Here is an 18126-nt window from a genome sequence, read left to right as displayed (position 1 = left end):
TTAACATGGCACAACACGTTTTTAAGCTTTGAGGCCCGTGGGCCAAAGAGGACAATATTGTGCAAGGTTAATGGGGTCAGGGCATTACAAACATGGTATCAAAGCCTCTGTAATCAAATCATTTTTTTTTCAGTTCCTCTCTGCTGATCTCGGATTTGCACTGAAGGTTTTTGGTGTGCAGCCACCTACTGCTGCATCTACCATGCTATAAATCATATGAAGTGATTTAGTTTGCTTATGGATTATGTTTTGATAGTACCTAAATGAAGACCTGAAGCCGTTGGATTACAAGGTTGCATCTACTCGATTTTTCTTTACCAAGTTCCTACGCTGGTTGTGTGGTTCATGTTTGATTTTGTAATTTGGTGATTTATTGAATTTTTCTTTTTGTTCTCATGGCTGAGAACAAATTTACTACCTATATGTCTACTACTTCTGTCTCGGACAATGTCGATGTCTAAATTACCTCTATCAAGCTCAAGGGGAGTTCGAATTACCTACTCTGGGCTCAGTCTGTGAAGGTTTATCTTATGGCCAAGGATAAACTTTAGTATACTACTTTTGATCCTCCTCCATCATCTGACAAGGGACATAATGATTAGATGAAGGAGAATGCCTTGATTTTAATCTGATTGTGGAATAGTATGAAACCAGATGTTGCTGCCAATGTCATGTTTTACTCTACTACTAAGGGAGTGGAATTATTTGAAGGGAATTTACTCTCTAGAAAAGAACATGACCCGTATCTATGATATCTATGAGAAGCTGTTCTAGTTTTGCCAGTCTGACAAGTTTTTTTCCTATTATTATAATACTTTTAGGGGAATGGTGGAAGAACTCAATGTTTTTCAGCCCTTGACCATAGACATTGACAAGTTGAAGGCTCAATGCAATGAGTTCTTCATCTCTAAATTTTTGGCTAGTTTGAATAATGATTTGAAGGCAATGAAGGGCCATCTACTAGCAGGTGATACTGTCCTTATCTTGAATGACACATATTCGTGACTGCAGCGAATCAGTTCATCAAACAAACCAAATCAGTCTTCCAAAGACAATTCTGCCTTCCTTGCCAACCGTGGACTTGGTCATGGTTATGGGGGAGGTCATGGGTCGGCTGGTCGAGGCTCTAGTGGACAACAGTCTAATCGTCCAGCTCGCCAGTGTACTTATTATGGGAAGCCCAACTATACTGTAGAGACTTGCTGGGAAAAGCATGACAAACTAGAGTGGGCAATCCAGTTAGCCAATCATGCAGTGTCTGATGATAATATTGACACAGTGTCTTCCGATGACACTAATCCGATATCTTCCTCAGCAGATTCCTCTACTAGTCTGCGCGATGATATCAATCAGTTGCTCCGGCGCTTGCACACTCTCGAGGCATCCTCTAATACATCCAATGGTGGGTCTACATCCGTTGCCATCCTCGTTCATGTAGGTACCTTAACCCTTCTTACCACTACCTCTACCCCTTGGATCATTGATTCAGGTGCTTCTGCCCCCAGTTCTACTTCAGTTATTCTTGTCAACGGTGCTTCCACACTGGTTCTAGGCCATGGTACTATTTCACCTACCTCCTCCCATACTTTATCTTCTATATTATATGTTCCTCAATTTCCATTAAGTCTTCTCTTTGTGTGTCAGTTAACCAGTTAATTAAATTGCTCCGTAACCTTATTTCCCTCTTACAGTGTTTTTCAGGAACTTTACATGAGGAAGACGATTGGTGGAGAGCATGAAAATGATGGTTTATATTACCTCAATTGTGGCTCTCCTACTTCTTCTGTTGCTATTACTGCTGTTGGAGATGTGACTCCTTTCCAATGGCACTGTCGTTTAGGAAATTTATCTTTGTCTAGGTTGCAAATTTTATTTCCTAGATTTAAGTCTGCTCGTAGGTTAGAATGCAAGGCATGTGAGTTGGGTAAACATCACCGTGTGTCCTTCCCATCTTACTCAGTGTCTTGTAGTCCGTCTTTATTTTCTTTAGTTCATTCTGATGTATGGAGTCCTTTCAGAGTTAATAATATATTTGGTTTTCATTATTTTGTGACATTTGTGGATGATCATTCTCGCTTTACATGACTTTACATGTTAAAGGATAGATCTAAATTTTTATCTGTGTTTCACCAATTCTCTAATGAAATAAAAACTCAATTTAAAATTTTTATTAAGATTTTTCGGTCTGATAATGCTTTAGAATATGTTCAAAATGATATTTCTGATTTTGTGTCAACCGTGGGATGATACACCAAACTAATTGTGCCTCTACCCCACATCAAAATGGGGTTGCAGAGTGTAAGAACCGAAACCTTCTCAAAGTTGCTCGAGCTATTATGATTCATATGCATGTTCCTAAGCATTTTTGGTGTGATGGTGTTTTAACTGCATGTCACTTAATTAATCGTATGCCATCTTCAGTTCTCTCAGATAAGTCCCCCTTTTTTATTATGTTTCATACTTTATTGAGTTTTTCTGTTCTTTCCTGAGTTTTTGGATGTGTATATTTTGTCCATAATTTGCATGTGCACCTAGAAAAATTGTCCCCCATGTCTACTAAGTGCATTTTTTTCTGGGTTATTCACGTACTCAGAAAGGGTACAAGTGCTATGACCCAATTACTCACAGGAACTTTGTTAGTGTTGATGTGACTTTCTTCGAAGGCACATCTTATTTTTCTCCTCTGGTCTCCCAGCCTGATATGGCATGAACTTCTCCATCTCCTCCCATTCCATCTTTCGTACCCTTTCCTGACACTCCTAGTATCAGTGACTCACCTCCTTTACTAGTTTACCAGTGCAAGAAGAAGGTTGGAAAGCCAACTGGAGCAAACAATGTTATACCCGAACCCTAAAACTTCCTATTATATGTTCAGGTGCGACGCCGGAGGACACCAGTACCAGTGAGCACTGGGTTGCATCCGTCTTTTGCCGAGGAAGGAAGGGCGACCCCACTTGCACCTGCTACCCATGCTTAAGTAATTGGAAGGGATTCCAGACCCGAAGGGAAAGGTCAGTTGAACCTCACACACACTAGAAACCCTGGAGAAGGCCCCACTCAAACAGAGGAGAAATCGCCATACAGATTGACCAGTTTAGCCTTCACCGGCTGATGGTCACCGGTGGATGGAGCATCCACCGGTGAACACCCTCCGGTGAGAGTACTGGTCGAAAACGGGTTAATTTACCATGGGACCTGGATCTTCACACCCGTGCACATCAAACCACCCCCAATAGTTGGTACAACCTATTGGGGAATAGATTAACGTATTCGGACACCCTAAGGTGGGCCCGTTAGTGCTGAATAATGGAAAAACCTGGTACTGGGGAAAAACCCATTAATTCCCCAAACAGCCCTTAGTGGGACTTAAGTGGCTATAAATAAGGCTCTTACCATACATTTCTTCTCCTACCAAAATAGAAAGAAGGAAAGGGAGAAAGAAGAAGAAGAAGAAGAAGAAGAAGAAGAAGAAGAAGAAGAAGAAGAAGAAGAAGAAGAAGAAGAAGGAAGGAGGAAGGCTAGGGCTCCATTCTTGAGGTAAGCCCATATGCTCATCTCTCCACACACACACATAAATCTCTATCTATCTCTCTCTCTCTCTCCTTCCCATTTCACTCTTTATTGGGAGTAATGGAGACCCAACCAAATTCCACCTACCCAACCATAAATACTATATAATGGGAGAGGGAAATTAGAGTAAGAGACCTACATTGGAAAGGTTATTCACTCAACCTTGGGTCTAAGGACAAATCCCTATGAAATCCCTACCCAAAACCCTAGGATTTGGGAATTTGAAAAAATCCTCTATGACCTAACATCCTAACCTAATCCTAAGTTGGGGAAAATGAAATTAAACCTAGGTATGGTGTGTGAGAGTGATCTCATGAGTCATTACTGACCATTCCATGAGATCAACCTAAGTCTTCCCCAATGTATACTAACCTAGACTTGTGTATTGAGGAAATTGGGTGTATCTTGAAAACCTATGTTGATCCACTCACTAATTTCACTAAACCTAAGCTAAGTGAAGTGTGTGAGGATACCCTACATGAAAAACCAACCCTAAAATCACAAAACCCAATTTGTAAACTATACAAAATGAGAAAGGGGAATGAAGTTGGAAAATGACACCCCACTAAAAAATATGTATTTCCACCACCATATACAAGGGCCACAGGGCCAATAGGGCTGATCTGAGTAAGAAAACCCCAATTTTACCTTCATCGGTGGATGGTCACCGGCTAGCCGATGAAGGCAGGAACCATCCACCGGTGGAAATATTGCAGGATGTGCATTCCGTTCGGATTCATCAACCGGTGAGCATCCACCGATGAACCATTTTAAAGTTAATTTTTAATCCTTTTAATTGGGGACGAGTCTTAGTGTCCCACTCCTCTATGAATAACCGAATAACCTAAAAACACTATGTATCCTAGGAGTGGAATCGAGAAGTGATGGGGACACGCAACACGAAACCATCAACCATTTACCCCCATCTAGAACACGAGGTGAGGGGATTTTGTGTGTTTTTATGGAATGCTTGCATCATAATGCATATGTGAATGAATTTTATCATTTTGCATATTATTATATTATTCCTTATATATGGTGTTGATGTGGCATGAGAATGTGGATTATGATTGTGCATGTGTGCGTGTGTGTGTGTGTGTGATTGGGGTGCAGGGTGGCCAACGATTAGTGCCGGCAGCACTGCATGCTCAGGGTGCATGTGTGTGTGTGTGTGTGTGACTGGGGTGCAGGGTGGCCAACAGTTGGTGCCGGCAGCACTGCATGCTCAGGGTGAGTGTGTGTGTGTGTGACTAGGGTGCAGGGTGGCCAATGGTTGGTGCCGGTGGCACTACATGCTCAAGGTGTGTGTGAGTGTGTGAGTGTGATTGAGTTGTGTTGTGGCATATTAGAATGCATTGGGCTAGGATAACCACCCTGGTGCTACAACCCTTGCCAATAGGGATTTACGTATTGGCTAATCCTCTCATCCGATGGTCTGTGGTTGCGGATGATTTTCGATGACTGAGGTGCGAAGATGTCAGCATCGTGACAAACCCTCACGCAATGTTTGATTCGGTGACGGGTATACCCTACATGCGATGTTGGATTCGATGTAGTGGTATCATGGGAGGGTTATTAATAGGGTTTGTTGGGTAACGATGTGGTTCCAGAATCGGCACACTCCTGACTCGCAACTAGCTAGTATTCTTGGGGACTGATAATGTACATTCATGACTGGGGATAACACCTACGTTGCAGTAGCACTTATACCCCCTTTGGACTTAGAAATTGCTGCTTAGAATTTCTTGATAATAAATGGATCATGTCATTGCACTCACATAATTGCATTCATATTGATGTGGTTGGGCATGAATATTCATATTGTTGCATTTTCTTGGATTGTCATGATTTCTTGTGTGTGTTACCCTCACTGGGCTTTGTGGAAGCTCACCCCCTGTTATTGCCCCTTTTGAGATGTTGATTCAGAAAATCCTTTGGAAATTGTAATCGAGGTCCCGACTCTCTACAGAGGTGACCTCTGGGATGAGGAGCTGGTTGTGCACGAGAATGGATGCGTGTGCAATGATTGTGCATTTGGAGCACTCTGAGGAGGGGAGTATCATCTTCTATTTTTGATTCTTTTTGTACTTAATAGATGGAGCCCTATGGGGGCATAACTATAATTATGATTAAGATGTGAAAACATTATTTTGTATAAATATGGTAAATATCAATAGAAATCACCAGTTGATATGTATTTTGTTTATATTATAAGTATGTGATTATAGAATTCATTTCAGAATCTTATGAACTTAAAGTACTGCATTGTGGATCCTGGATGGATGGTGGACATGTGTGCATGTCCATGTCGCTAGCCTTCGGGTGAGTGGAGGCGGGGTGTGACAATGAGTGGTATCAGAGCGCGATACTCTGCTTTAAGTTATAAACTTATGAAATGTTAGGACTACTGGTGATTAGGTTATAAATAAAAGCTTAAAGATAAGTACATAAATCATAGTTCACACATAGGAGACAAGTTGAAGATAGAAGCCGATAACACTGATAATTTCATTAATAACAAATTCAACTTACAAATTTGAGAGAGGAGAATACAAGATTTAACTAAGAGAAAATTACATAGATGATAACTACCTGCTGAATAAGTCTCAAGTTAATAATACTAATGGCACAAATAAAACATAATAGGATCACAATCCTAAGAACAAGATTGAAAGATAGGAGGACCTAGGAAAAACTACTGCTGGGGTGGATCACTGGGTGGTACCGAAGAAACAGGAGTAGTATCTGCTAGCCCAAAGTAAGTGTCCCACTTACGGGTCCATACCTCCAGATGACTAACCCTATCATCAATGCTGTCCAGGCAGGTATTCAGACCCCGAAAACCTGTTTCCATAGCCTGCATTACCCGATCCCAACCTACTGCATCACTTGGTGCGATCGAAGAAGAAGCGCCACCGGCATATTGAGATGAAGTGTAAGGAGGTGGGGTAGTTACCCTATGGCCTTGATGCAATGGAGGTCCATCATCTTCACTATCCTCCGCATCTTCCTCGCTCTCCTCGGCCTCCTCATCGTTTTCCATATCCATATCCTGGTCACCTCCTATAGGGACCATTACCGGCACCCTCTCAGCATCACTACCATCATTAGGGTCAACCTTCATCTTCATTAAGGAGTGTAAATCGAAAGGATACCTCTTGGCTCCATCTGTAGGCTTGTCAGCATAGGGGACCCCAAAGTGTACAAAAATACTAGTAAGGAAATTTCCGTAAAGTAAATTTCCATCCTTTGGGTACTTGGCCCAGTATGCCATATGCCGCATCAATAGGTATGGGAGGTTGATCTGGAGACCCACATACAAGCACAGGATAACATAGGCCTGGAGAAGAGAAACTTCATTGAAATGACCTCCAGCTGGTAATATGTTTAACTGAACTACCCTACAAAGCACCTTGGGCGTGGTCCTGAAGCGACTGAACCTGGCCCATCCACTAGTGGTTCTAGTCAACTGCCGACACATCTCATCTAAACTATCTTGGGACAGGAAGGCTCCCCTTCTAGTCTTGGGAGCACAATATACACTCTCCCCGGTGCTTGAAATCCCAGTAATAGCACCAAACTCGGCTGTGGTGAAGGAGAGGTCTACTCCCATAACTCGGCTCATGAGACGATAATCATTCTCCCCTACTTCCTCACCCCTCAGATTGTAAAAGAACATTTGGACCAAGCGAGGATAACATCTGTCCCTCGGGTCTAACAGCGGTGACCAACCTAGTGCCTGGAACCACCTCGCTATACCAAAGGAAGGGATCTTACCATGCAATATTGCCTTCCCGGAATCCACAAGTTTACTTCCAAACACCCCCATTTTTGCGCACTCTCCGCAGAACTAAACCAAAATCTGTCAAAGTTAGGTTCTGGAGGAGCTGGAATCTGCCTCGCAGCATTTCGACTACATGTGTCTCTTCTAGAACTCATAACCTGCATACAAACACAACAAATGTACATATCCAACTAAGTGTATACAAAAGGAAAGGCATATTTGGAAAGAATGCAAGAAATTTCACATAAATCACTAGTTAGGGTTTCACAGAGAAGAAAATTTGGGGAAAATGGAAAATCTAGCAAAAGTGGGAGGAAAACCTTACCTCTTGCGCTAAATGTGGTGTGGATTGGTGGAAAAAATCACCGGTTGATGTTCTTCCAACCTTGGGAGAGCTCTCCGGTCGTTCTTGGCAAGAAAAGGAAGAGGTTATGGTGAAAATGGGAGTTCTCGACCAGCCGTTTTAAAAGACAGTAAAAGTGTTCACCGGCTGGCCGGTGAAACAATTACCATCCACTGGTGAACACTTTAAGTGATTTTTAGACCTTGCGGATCCATCCACCAGTGAACTCACCGACGGATGATCATCCACTGGTAAGAATCCACCGGTGAAGGTAAAAAGGTGAGAGAATTTTTAGACATCTTTCCTAACGACTTATCTGGACTACCCCCGGACCGAGAGACTGAATTCACTATTGATCTGATCCTTGGGGCAGCACCTATATCAAAAGCTCCATATAGGATGGCACTTTCAGAACTGAAGGAGTTGAAGGAACAATTATAAGATTTATTGGAGAAAGGGTTCATCCGACCTAGTGTGTCCCCATAGGGAGCACCGGTACTCTTTGTTAGGAAGAAGGATGGGAGTATGAGAATGTGCATAGACTACAGGGAGCTCAATAAACTGACTATCAAGAATAGGTATCCGTTTCCCAGAATCGATGACCTTTTTGATCAATTGCAAGGTGCAACCACATTCTCCAAAATTGACCTCAAATCTGGTTTTCATCAACTCAAGATCAGAGAGGGTGACATCAGGAAGACAACTTTCAGGATCCGTTATGGACACTATGAGTTCCTAGTTATGCCATTTGGACTAACCAATGCCCCCGTAGTGTTCATGGAGTTGATGAATAGAGTATTCCATGATATGTTAGATAACTTTGTCATCGTGTTCATCAATGACATTTTGATCTATTCGAAGAGTCGGGAGGAACATTCTACCCATTTGAGATTTGCCCTTCAGAGACTGAGAGAGAAGCAGTTGTATGCAAAATTCAGTAAATGTGAGTTTTGGCTTACACAAGTGCATTTCTTAGGGCATGTTGTCTCAGAGAAGGGCATTGAAGTTGATCCTGGAAAGGTAAAGGCTGTGGTAGAATGGGAGGCACCTAAGAATGTAGGTGAAATTCGTAGCTTCCTGGGGTTAGTAGGATACTATAGCAGGTTCATAGAGAATTTCTCACGCATTTCTGGACCTATGACTCGACTAACACGAAAGGGAGTGAAATTTGAATGGTCTAAGGAATGTGAAGAAAGTTTCCAGGAATTGAAGCAGAAATTAATAACAACTCCAGTACTCACTATTCTAGAAGGTAACACCGGAATGGTAGTATATAGTGATGCATCAAAGTTGGGCTTAGGCTGTGTGTTGATGCAAAATGGTAAGGTTGTAGCATACACATCTTGGCAACTAAAGAGCTATGAAAAGAATTACCCCACCCATGACTTGGAGTTAGCAGCGGTCATTTTTGCTTTAAAGATTTGGCAGTATTATTTATATGGGGAAAAGAGTGAGATCTACAGCAATCATAAGAGTTTGAAATACTTTTTCACTCAAAAGGAGCTGAATATGAGACAAAGAAGATGGTTGGAACTGATGAAGGATTATGATTGCACCATCCATTACCATCCGGGGAAGGCCAACGTAGTGGCTGATGCATTGAGCAAGAAATCTCAGACTCTATCCCTAGCAGCCTTGATGGTGAATGAACAGGTGATTGAGGAAGCTAGAATAATGGATTTGGAACTACTAACGAATGAGGTGGTAGTGACCTTGGCTGCACTTATGATACAACCATTGTTAGTTGGGAAAATCCAAGCCGCCCAAGTACTAGATGAGGATCTTCAGAAAATAGTAAGCGATACCAAAGAAGGAAGACAAAAAGATTTAAATTTCAAGTTGACTGAAGATGGGGTCCTCAAGTTCAAAGATAGACTTTGCATACCAAAGGATGAAGAGATGAGGGAATTAATATTGAAAGAAGCTCACAGTTCACCCTACTCCATCCATCCAGGTAGTACAAAAATGTACAAGGATTTGAAGAAGTCCTATTGGTGGTGTGGCATAAAAACTGTCGTAGCCACCCATGTAGCCAGATGCTTGAATTGTCAACAGATCAAAGCAGAAAGGCAAAGGCCACACGGCTTATTACAACCCCTACCTGTACCAGAATGGAAATGGGAAAACATTACCATGGATTTTGTCACAGGACTGCCACGTACTCAGAAAGGGAATGACACTATCTGGGTAATTGTAGACCGACTGACCAAGGTGGCCCACTTCATCCCTATGAAGATTACTTACTCCATGGAAAAGTTGGCTCAACTGTATGTTGACAATATTATCCGATTACACGGGGTACCAGCAAGTATTGTCTCTGACCACAATGCCAGATTCACCTCCAACTTCTGAAAATGTCTACAGACAACAATGGGGACACAACTAAATTTTAGCATGGCATTCCATCCACAGACAGATGGGCAGTCAGAGAGGACTATACAGACCCTAGAGGATATGTTGCGGGCTTGTGTATTGGATATGAGCTATAGCTGGGATGAGCACTTGTCACTCACAGAGTTCTCCTACAACAATAGCTACCAGGCTACTATAGGCATGGCACCTTATAAAGCCCAGTATGGTAAGAAATGCAGAACGCCTTTGATTGGGATGAAGTTGGAGAAAGGAGGATCCTAGGCCCGGAACTGATCCAAGCCACTTGTGAGAAAGTGGATGTAATCAGGGAGAGAATTAAGGCGGCTCAATCAAGACAGGAAAACTATGCGGATGTCAAACGGAAGCACCTAGAGTTTGAGGTGGGCGATAAAATTTTTCTAAAAGTATCCCCAATGAGAGGAGTGAAGAGGTTTGGCAAGAAGGGAAAGCTAAGTCCTTGATACATGGGACCTTATGAAATATTGGGTCGAGTCGGAACAGTAGCTTACCGGGTCGCTATGCCACCCAAATTAGAAGGAGCTCATAATGTGTTTCATGTTTCCATGCTCAAGAAGTACGTTTCTGATCCAGCTCATATTTTGACACATGTACCCTCGGAACTTGACGCAGATTGGAAGTATGTAGAACAACTAGAAGAAATCATTGACCGGAGAGACCACATTCTCCGCAATCGGACTATTTCTTATGTACTAGTCAAGTGGAGGAATCACTCCAGACAAGAAGTGTCTTGGGAACGTGAGGAGGAAATGAAGAAGAAATATCCTCAGTTGTTTGGATCATCAGGTACGTCAAATTTCAGGGATGAAATTTCTTGTAAGGAAGGGGGAATGTTATACCCGAACCCTAAAACTTCCTATTATATGTTCAGGTGAGACATCGGAGGACACCAGTACCAGTGAGCACTGGGTTGCATCTGTCTTTTGCCGAGGAAGGAAGGGCAACTCCACTTGCACCTGCTACCCAAGCCTAAGTAATTGGAAGGGATTCCGGGCCCGAAGGAAAAGGTCAGTTGAACCTCACACACACTAGAAACCCTGGAGAAGACCCTACTCAAACAGAGGAGAAATCACCATACAAAGTGATCAGTTCAGCCTTCACCGGCTGATGGTCACTGGTGGATGGAGCATACACTAGTGAACACCCTCCGGTGAGAATACTAGAAAAAAATGGGTTAATTTGCCGTGGGACCCGGATCTTCGCACCCGTGCATATCAAACCACCCCCAATAGTTGGTACAACCTATTAGGGAGTAGATTAACATATCCGGACACCCTAAGGTGGGCCCGTTAGTGCCGAATAACGGAATAACCCGGTATTGGGAAAAAACCCATTAATTCCCCAAACAGCCCTTAGTGGGACTTAAGTGTCTATAAATAGGGCTCTTATCATACATTTCTTCTCCTATCAAAATAGAAAGAAGGAAAGGGAGAAAGAAGAAGGAGAAGAAGAAGAAGAAGAAGAAGAAGAAGAAGGAGAAGGAGAGGAAGAAGGAGGAAGGCTAGGGCTCCATTCTTAAGGTAAGTCCATATGCTCATCTCTCCACACACACACATAAATCTCTATCTATCTCTCTCTCTCTCTCCTTCCCATTTCACTCTTTATTGGGAGTAATGGAGACCCAACCAAATTCCACCTACCCAACCATAAATACTACATAATGGGAGAGGGAAATTAGAGTAAGAGACCTACATTGGCAAGGTTATTCACTCAACCTTGGGTCTAAGGACAAATCCCTATGAAATCCCTATGAAATCCCTACCCAAAACCCTAGGATTTGGGAATTTGAACAAATCCTCTATGACCTAACATCCTAACCTAATCCTAAGTTGGGGAAAATGAAATTAAACCTAGGTATGGTGTGTGAGAGTGATCTCATGAGCCATTAATGACCATTCCATGAGATCAACCTAAGTCTTCCCTAATGTATCCTAACCTAGACTTGTGTATTGAGGAAATTGGGTGTATCTTGAAACCCTATGTTGATCCACTCACTAATTTCACTAAACCTAAGCTAAGTGAAGTGTGTGACGATAACCTACATGAAAAACCAATCCTAAAATCACAAAACCCAATTTGTAAACTATACAAAAGAAGGAGAAAGGGGAATGGAGTTGGAAAATGACACCCCACCGAAAAATACATATTTTTACCACTATACACAGGGGCCACAGGGCCAATAGGGCTGATCTGGACAAGAAAACCCCAATTTTACCTTCACCGGCAGATGGTCACCGGCCAGGCGGTGAAGGTAGGAACCATCCACTGGTGGAAATATTACAGGATGTGCATTCTGTTCGGATTCATCCACTGGTAAACTCACCGACGGATGACCATCCACCGGTGAGCATCCACCGGTGAACCATTTTAAAGTTAATTTTTAATCCTTTTAATTGGGGCACGAGTCTTAGTGTCCCACTCCTCTATAAATAACCGAATAACCTAAAAACACTATGTATCCTAGGAGTGGAATCGAGAAGTGACAGGGACACGCAACACGAAATCATCAACTATCTACCGCTATCTAGAACACGAGGTGAGGGGATTTTGTGTGTTTTTATGGAATGCTTGCATTATAATGCATATGTGAATGAATTTTATCATTTTACATATTATTATATTATTCCTTATATATGGTGTTGATGTGGCATGAGAATGTGGATTATGATTATGCATGTGTGCGTGTGTGTATGTGACTGAGGTGCAGGGTGGGCAACGGTTGGTGCCGATGGCACTACATGCTCAAGGTGCATGTGTGTGTGTGTGTGTGTGTGACTGGGGTGCAAGGTGGCCAATGGTTGGTGCCGACGGCACTGCATGCTCAAGGTGTGTGTGAGTGTGATTGAATTGTGTTGTGACATATTTGAATGCATTGGGCTAGGATAACCACCCTGGTGCTACAACCCTTGCCAATAGGGGTTTACTGGCTAATCCTCTCGTCCGACGGTCCGTGGTTGGGGATGATTTTCAGTGACTGAGGTGCGAAGATGCCAGCATCGTGACAGATCCTCACGCGATGTTTGATTCGGTGATGGGTATACCCTACATGCGATGTTAGATTCGATGTAGTGGCATAATGGGAGGGTTATTAATAGGGTTTGCCGGGTAACGATGTGGTTCCAGAACCGACACGCTCCTGACTCACAACTAGCTAGTATCCCTGGGGACTAATAACGTACATTCATGACTGGGGATAACACCTACATTGCAGTAGCACTTATACCCCCTTTGGACTTAGAAATTGTTGCTTAGAATTGCTTGATAATAAATGGATCATGTCATTGCACTCACATAATTGTATTCATATTGATGTGGTCGGGCATGAATATTCATACTGTTGCATTTTCTTGGATTATCATGATTTCTTGTGTGTGTTACCCTCACTGGGCTTCGTGGAAGTTCACCCCCTGTTGTTGCCCCCTTTTAGATGTTGATTCAGGAAATCCTTTGGAAACTATAATCGAGGTCCCGACTCTCTACGGAGGTGACCTCTGGGATGAGAAGCTGGTTGTGCACGAGGATGGATGCATATGCGATGATTGTGCATTTGGAGCACTCTAAGGATGGGAGTATCATTTTCTATCTTTGATTCTTTTTGTACTTAACAGATGTAGCCCTATGGGGGCATAACTGTAATTTTGATTAAGATGTGAAAACATTCTTTTGTGTAAATATGGTAAATATCAATAGAAATCACCAGTTGATATGTATTTTGTTTATATTATAAGTATGTGATTTTAAAATTCATTTCATAATCTTATGAACTTAAAGTACTGCATCGTGGATCTTGGATGGATGGTGGACACGTGTGCGTGTCCATGTCGCCAGCCTTCAGGTGAGTGGAGGCGGAGTGTGACAAATAATACACCAGCTGATTCACTTCCTCCACAATCGACTCCCTCTGGTGAAGGCCCTCCTCTTTCTCTGCCTGATGACTTACCAATTGCTCAAAGGAAAGGTACACATTTTTGCACTCAGAAATCTCTGGTTGTGTATCCTATCGATAACTTTGTTTCCTTGTCTCATCTTCCCTCTATCTTTCAGGCCTTACGTTGTCACTTTATACTAACTCTATTCCCTGCACCCATAATAATGCCCTACGTGTCCCTGGATGAAAAGCTATCATAGATGTAGAAATGGATGCTCTCTTGGATCATGGTTCATGGAGCCTGATAGATTTACCTCATGGTAAGGATTTGGTGAAATGTCGTTGGGTGTACACTGTTAAGTATCACTCTGATGGCTCTATCGAGCGGTTAAAAGCTCGTCTAGTTACTAAGGCACATACTCAGACACATGGAGTTTATTATTTTGAGAACTTCTCCCCAGTTGCTAGATTGAGCTCGATTTGTCTGCTTATTTCTCTTGCTGTTAGCTTTGACTAGCCATTGTTTCAGTTGGACATCAAGAATGCCTTCTTGTATGGTGATCTACAATAAGAGGTGCATATAGAGCAACCTCCTAATTATGTTGCTCAGGGGAAAAACAAAGGTCATGTGTGTCGCTTACACAAGGCTATCTATGGACTTAAACAGTCTCCTTGGACATGGTTTGACAAGTTCAGTGCTACCATAGTTACTTGTGGATTTTCTCAGTATTATTCTGATCATTCTGCCTTTATTCATCGTAGAGGTGATAAACTAGTTGTCTTCATAGTTTATGTTGATGATATTATATTTACTGGTAATGATGCGGCAAGAATTTCTGAAGTGAAAGCTTCTCTTCAGCAACACTTTTAGACCAAGGACTTGGATCAACTTCATTATTTTCTTGGGATTGAGGTGATCCGATGCAAGAAAGGGATCAGTCTATATCAAAGGAAATATGTGCTGGACCTTTTATCTGATACTAGTATGCTTGCTTCCAGACTTGTTGATATCCCTATGGATCCTCACCATAAGTTTCGAGTTGATGATGGCGAACCCCTGCAGGATGTGCATCAATACAGGAGCTTGATCGACAAGTTGATATATCTTCTTGTGACACGTTCAGACATCTCCTATGTTGTTGGAGTACTAAGTCAGTTCATGCAGTCTCCTCAGAAAGCTCATTGGGACGCTGTTGTCCGTGTTCTTTGCTACCTGAAGGGTGCTCCTGGAAAGGGGCTGATTTATCATCCTAATCGACATATGGTACTAGTTGGTTAGTCTGATGCTGATTGGGCCAGTTCTACTAGTGATCGGAGATCTATTACATGCTATTGTACATTTTTTGGAGGTAATTTGGTTACTTGGCGTAGTAAAAAGCAGACTATTATTGCCCGCTCTAGTGAAGAAGCAGAATACAAAGCTTAGGATTTCCCGTGACCAAACCCATGAAGATGTATTATGATAACTAAGCAGCGGTGTACATTGCTAGCAATTCAGTCTTCCATGAGAGGACTAAGCACATAGAGGTGGACTACCACTTTGTTTGTGATGCTATTTTGAAGAAGTTGATTGAGACCCCTTTTGTTACTTCGTCAGATCAATTGGCTGATATGTTCACTAAGTCTCTGTTTGCTCTTAGTTTTCATAATGGTTGTACCAAACTGAGCATGGGTGATGTGTAGCTCTAGCTTGAGGGAGAATGTTGAGACTGACGCTATTCCTTATCGGGATTAGCACTAGTTCATTGGACCGATAGGGTCAATTCTGTCCTATCAGCCCAGTATTTTTGGTTAAGATAATTATTTATGTCTTGGGGGTATTCTTGCATATTCCTTTTTATGAAACAATATTAAGATTAGGGAAAACCTACGATAAAACCATTCTGGTAAGATCGTAGGTCACTTCTCATCTTTTGGGAGTCTCCTTCGGTTGTAGCTCTCTCTTCTCTCTTCTCTTCTTCTTCTCTTCTTCCTTTCTTTTTCTTGTGGTTTGATTACAAGGTATTTGGGATTGTAACAAGTTCAATTTTGGTTTTGGTTATCCTTAGAAGGTTCACTCATTCCAGAGTTGATTATATCTTGGAAAGCAAACATCCTTTCATCGTAACATGATTAGAACGATAAGTCTCATAGAAACTCAATGTTGGTTCTTGAATCATCAAGCCGAATCTTTGATTAAGGTGGTATTCTCTAAAGAAATTAGGATTGAAATCTTACTAAACCACACCTTGCATACTAGAGATGTATAGTAAAGAGAGGCTTATAGTAGCCAAAGAAGGATGTTACTGACAATTTTCGGTGCAGTAGGTGATGTTAACTTTGTATTCCTTATCCTTAGAACGTTAACTTGTTCCGAGTTGATTCTATTTTAGAAAGCAAACCTCAAATCATTGTAACAAGATAAGCACGGTAAGTCTGGTAGAAACTTAATATTCATTCTTGAACTATTAAGGCAAATCCTTGATTAAGGTGGTAAGCTCTATAGAAATTAAGATTAGAAATTATACTAAACCACTCCTTGCATACTAGACATGTATAGTAAAGGGATTCTTTTTGGGAGCCAAAGAAGGATGTTAGTGACAATTTTCGATGCAAAGTAGGGTGATGTTAACTTTGTATCCTTATCCTTAGAAGGTTCACTTGTTCCACAATGAACTCCTGACTAAAACTAAATAATATATATTATTGAACAACAAGGATTTCATGAAAAGTCTATAATGCACAATACTTTCAGACTTGCAAGGACCATAACAGATGATTTAAAACTCACAAAATAAAAGATGACTATTGGTGGTGCTTAGACAATATCATAAGTCAGAAATCAAGTGGAACAAAAATTAGATTGAGCATGGAAGCTTGGAAGTTTTGATAGTGTTTAGTTGAAAAGATTTTAAACTATGGGAATAGAACTCAAGGGAGAATGAATCATTTTGTTGGCACTCAAATTTTTTTGGACATGTTCGGCATGTTTCACCTATGGATCCCTATGATAAGTTCTAGCCAACCACACTTCTCCTCTAAGATTTAAAGTTTGGATAACCTCAAGAAATTCCACTTTAGTTTAGGTCTTTTTTTTTTGTGAGAAAATTATCTCAATTTCAAATAGCAGTCAAGTAGGAAGTACCGCACTTGTACTTTAGTTTTGTCTTGAATTAACATCCTTTTGAAGTTCTCTAGAAGTCTTGGAGTTCCAAGATGAAATAAAAATTCTATCTAATTATTGAAACTAAAAGACAAGATAATCTAATACATAGTGGGCCATACATAAGAGATAAAGATGAAACTTGAGAAGTGGTTAATCGAAGTGATTATAACTTCCATACAATGGATAGTTTATAAAGAGGAGCATTTTGCATGGCACAAGAAAGATGGAACATCTAGTTAATAATCATGCAGAACTTTATAGAACTTAGTACATGTTACACCCTAGCTCAAATATAGGCCAAGGTATATAACACTGAATTTCCTACCAGTTAGCTTGCCTTCACCAGGATCACAGAAGTAGTCTATGTCCTCACAAAACCACGAAATCATCTACCAGAAGTAGAGAATACATATAAAACTCATAAATTAATATAATCCATAGTTATCAATTCTAAAATGAGAAAATATTAATACAAGCCCAACATTTATTTTAACTTACAGATTATACAAATAAATACACCTTACAATCATTAAAATAATAATCACAATATTAGAAGGAAGTCACAATCCTCTCCACTATGTCTCGCAGATATGGCCTCACAATCACAACTGTTCATCAGCTCGCTTCAACACTGGTTCTACCATCTAAAGACATAAATCTATAAGGGGTGAGCTTCACAAGACTAGTGAGGGGTGAGAAGGCAAGCACACACATCCAAATCATGATGCCAAATACATGCTCACAGTATTATCCACAACATGATACTACAATGCATAGTCACATGATTATATTTTCACTTATAAAATTTCATTTTAATTACCAAGTCTCAATGATGGGTCTGCGTGTTATAACCAATGTAAGTGGTTTTCCCTCCCCAATACTTCAGGCTCAGAGATATAAGTTAGTTGTAAATAGGAATCAGCTAGTCCCGAAAAGAACCTCGATCCCCCAGCCAACCTCTAATAGCCATAGTCCTGGAATCCCATACCGTCATTGATCTCCCATCCTGTTTGACAGTCATGCGT

The sequence above is a fragment of the Macadamia integrifolia genome, chromosome 8 (assembly GCF_013358625.1).
Source record: "Macadamia integrifolia cultivar HAES 741 chromosome 8, SCU_Mint_v3, whole genome shotgun sequence".
Taxonomy (NCBI): domain Eukaryota; kingdom Viridiplantae; phylum Streptophyta; class Magnoliopsida; order Proteales; family Proteaceae; genus Macadamia; species Macadamia integrifolia.
The sequence above is the reverse complement of the archived record's forward strand: the minus strand, read 5'-3'. Positions refer to the sequence as shown.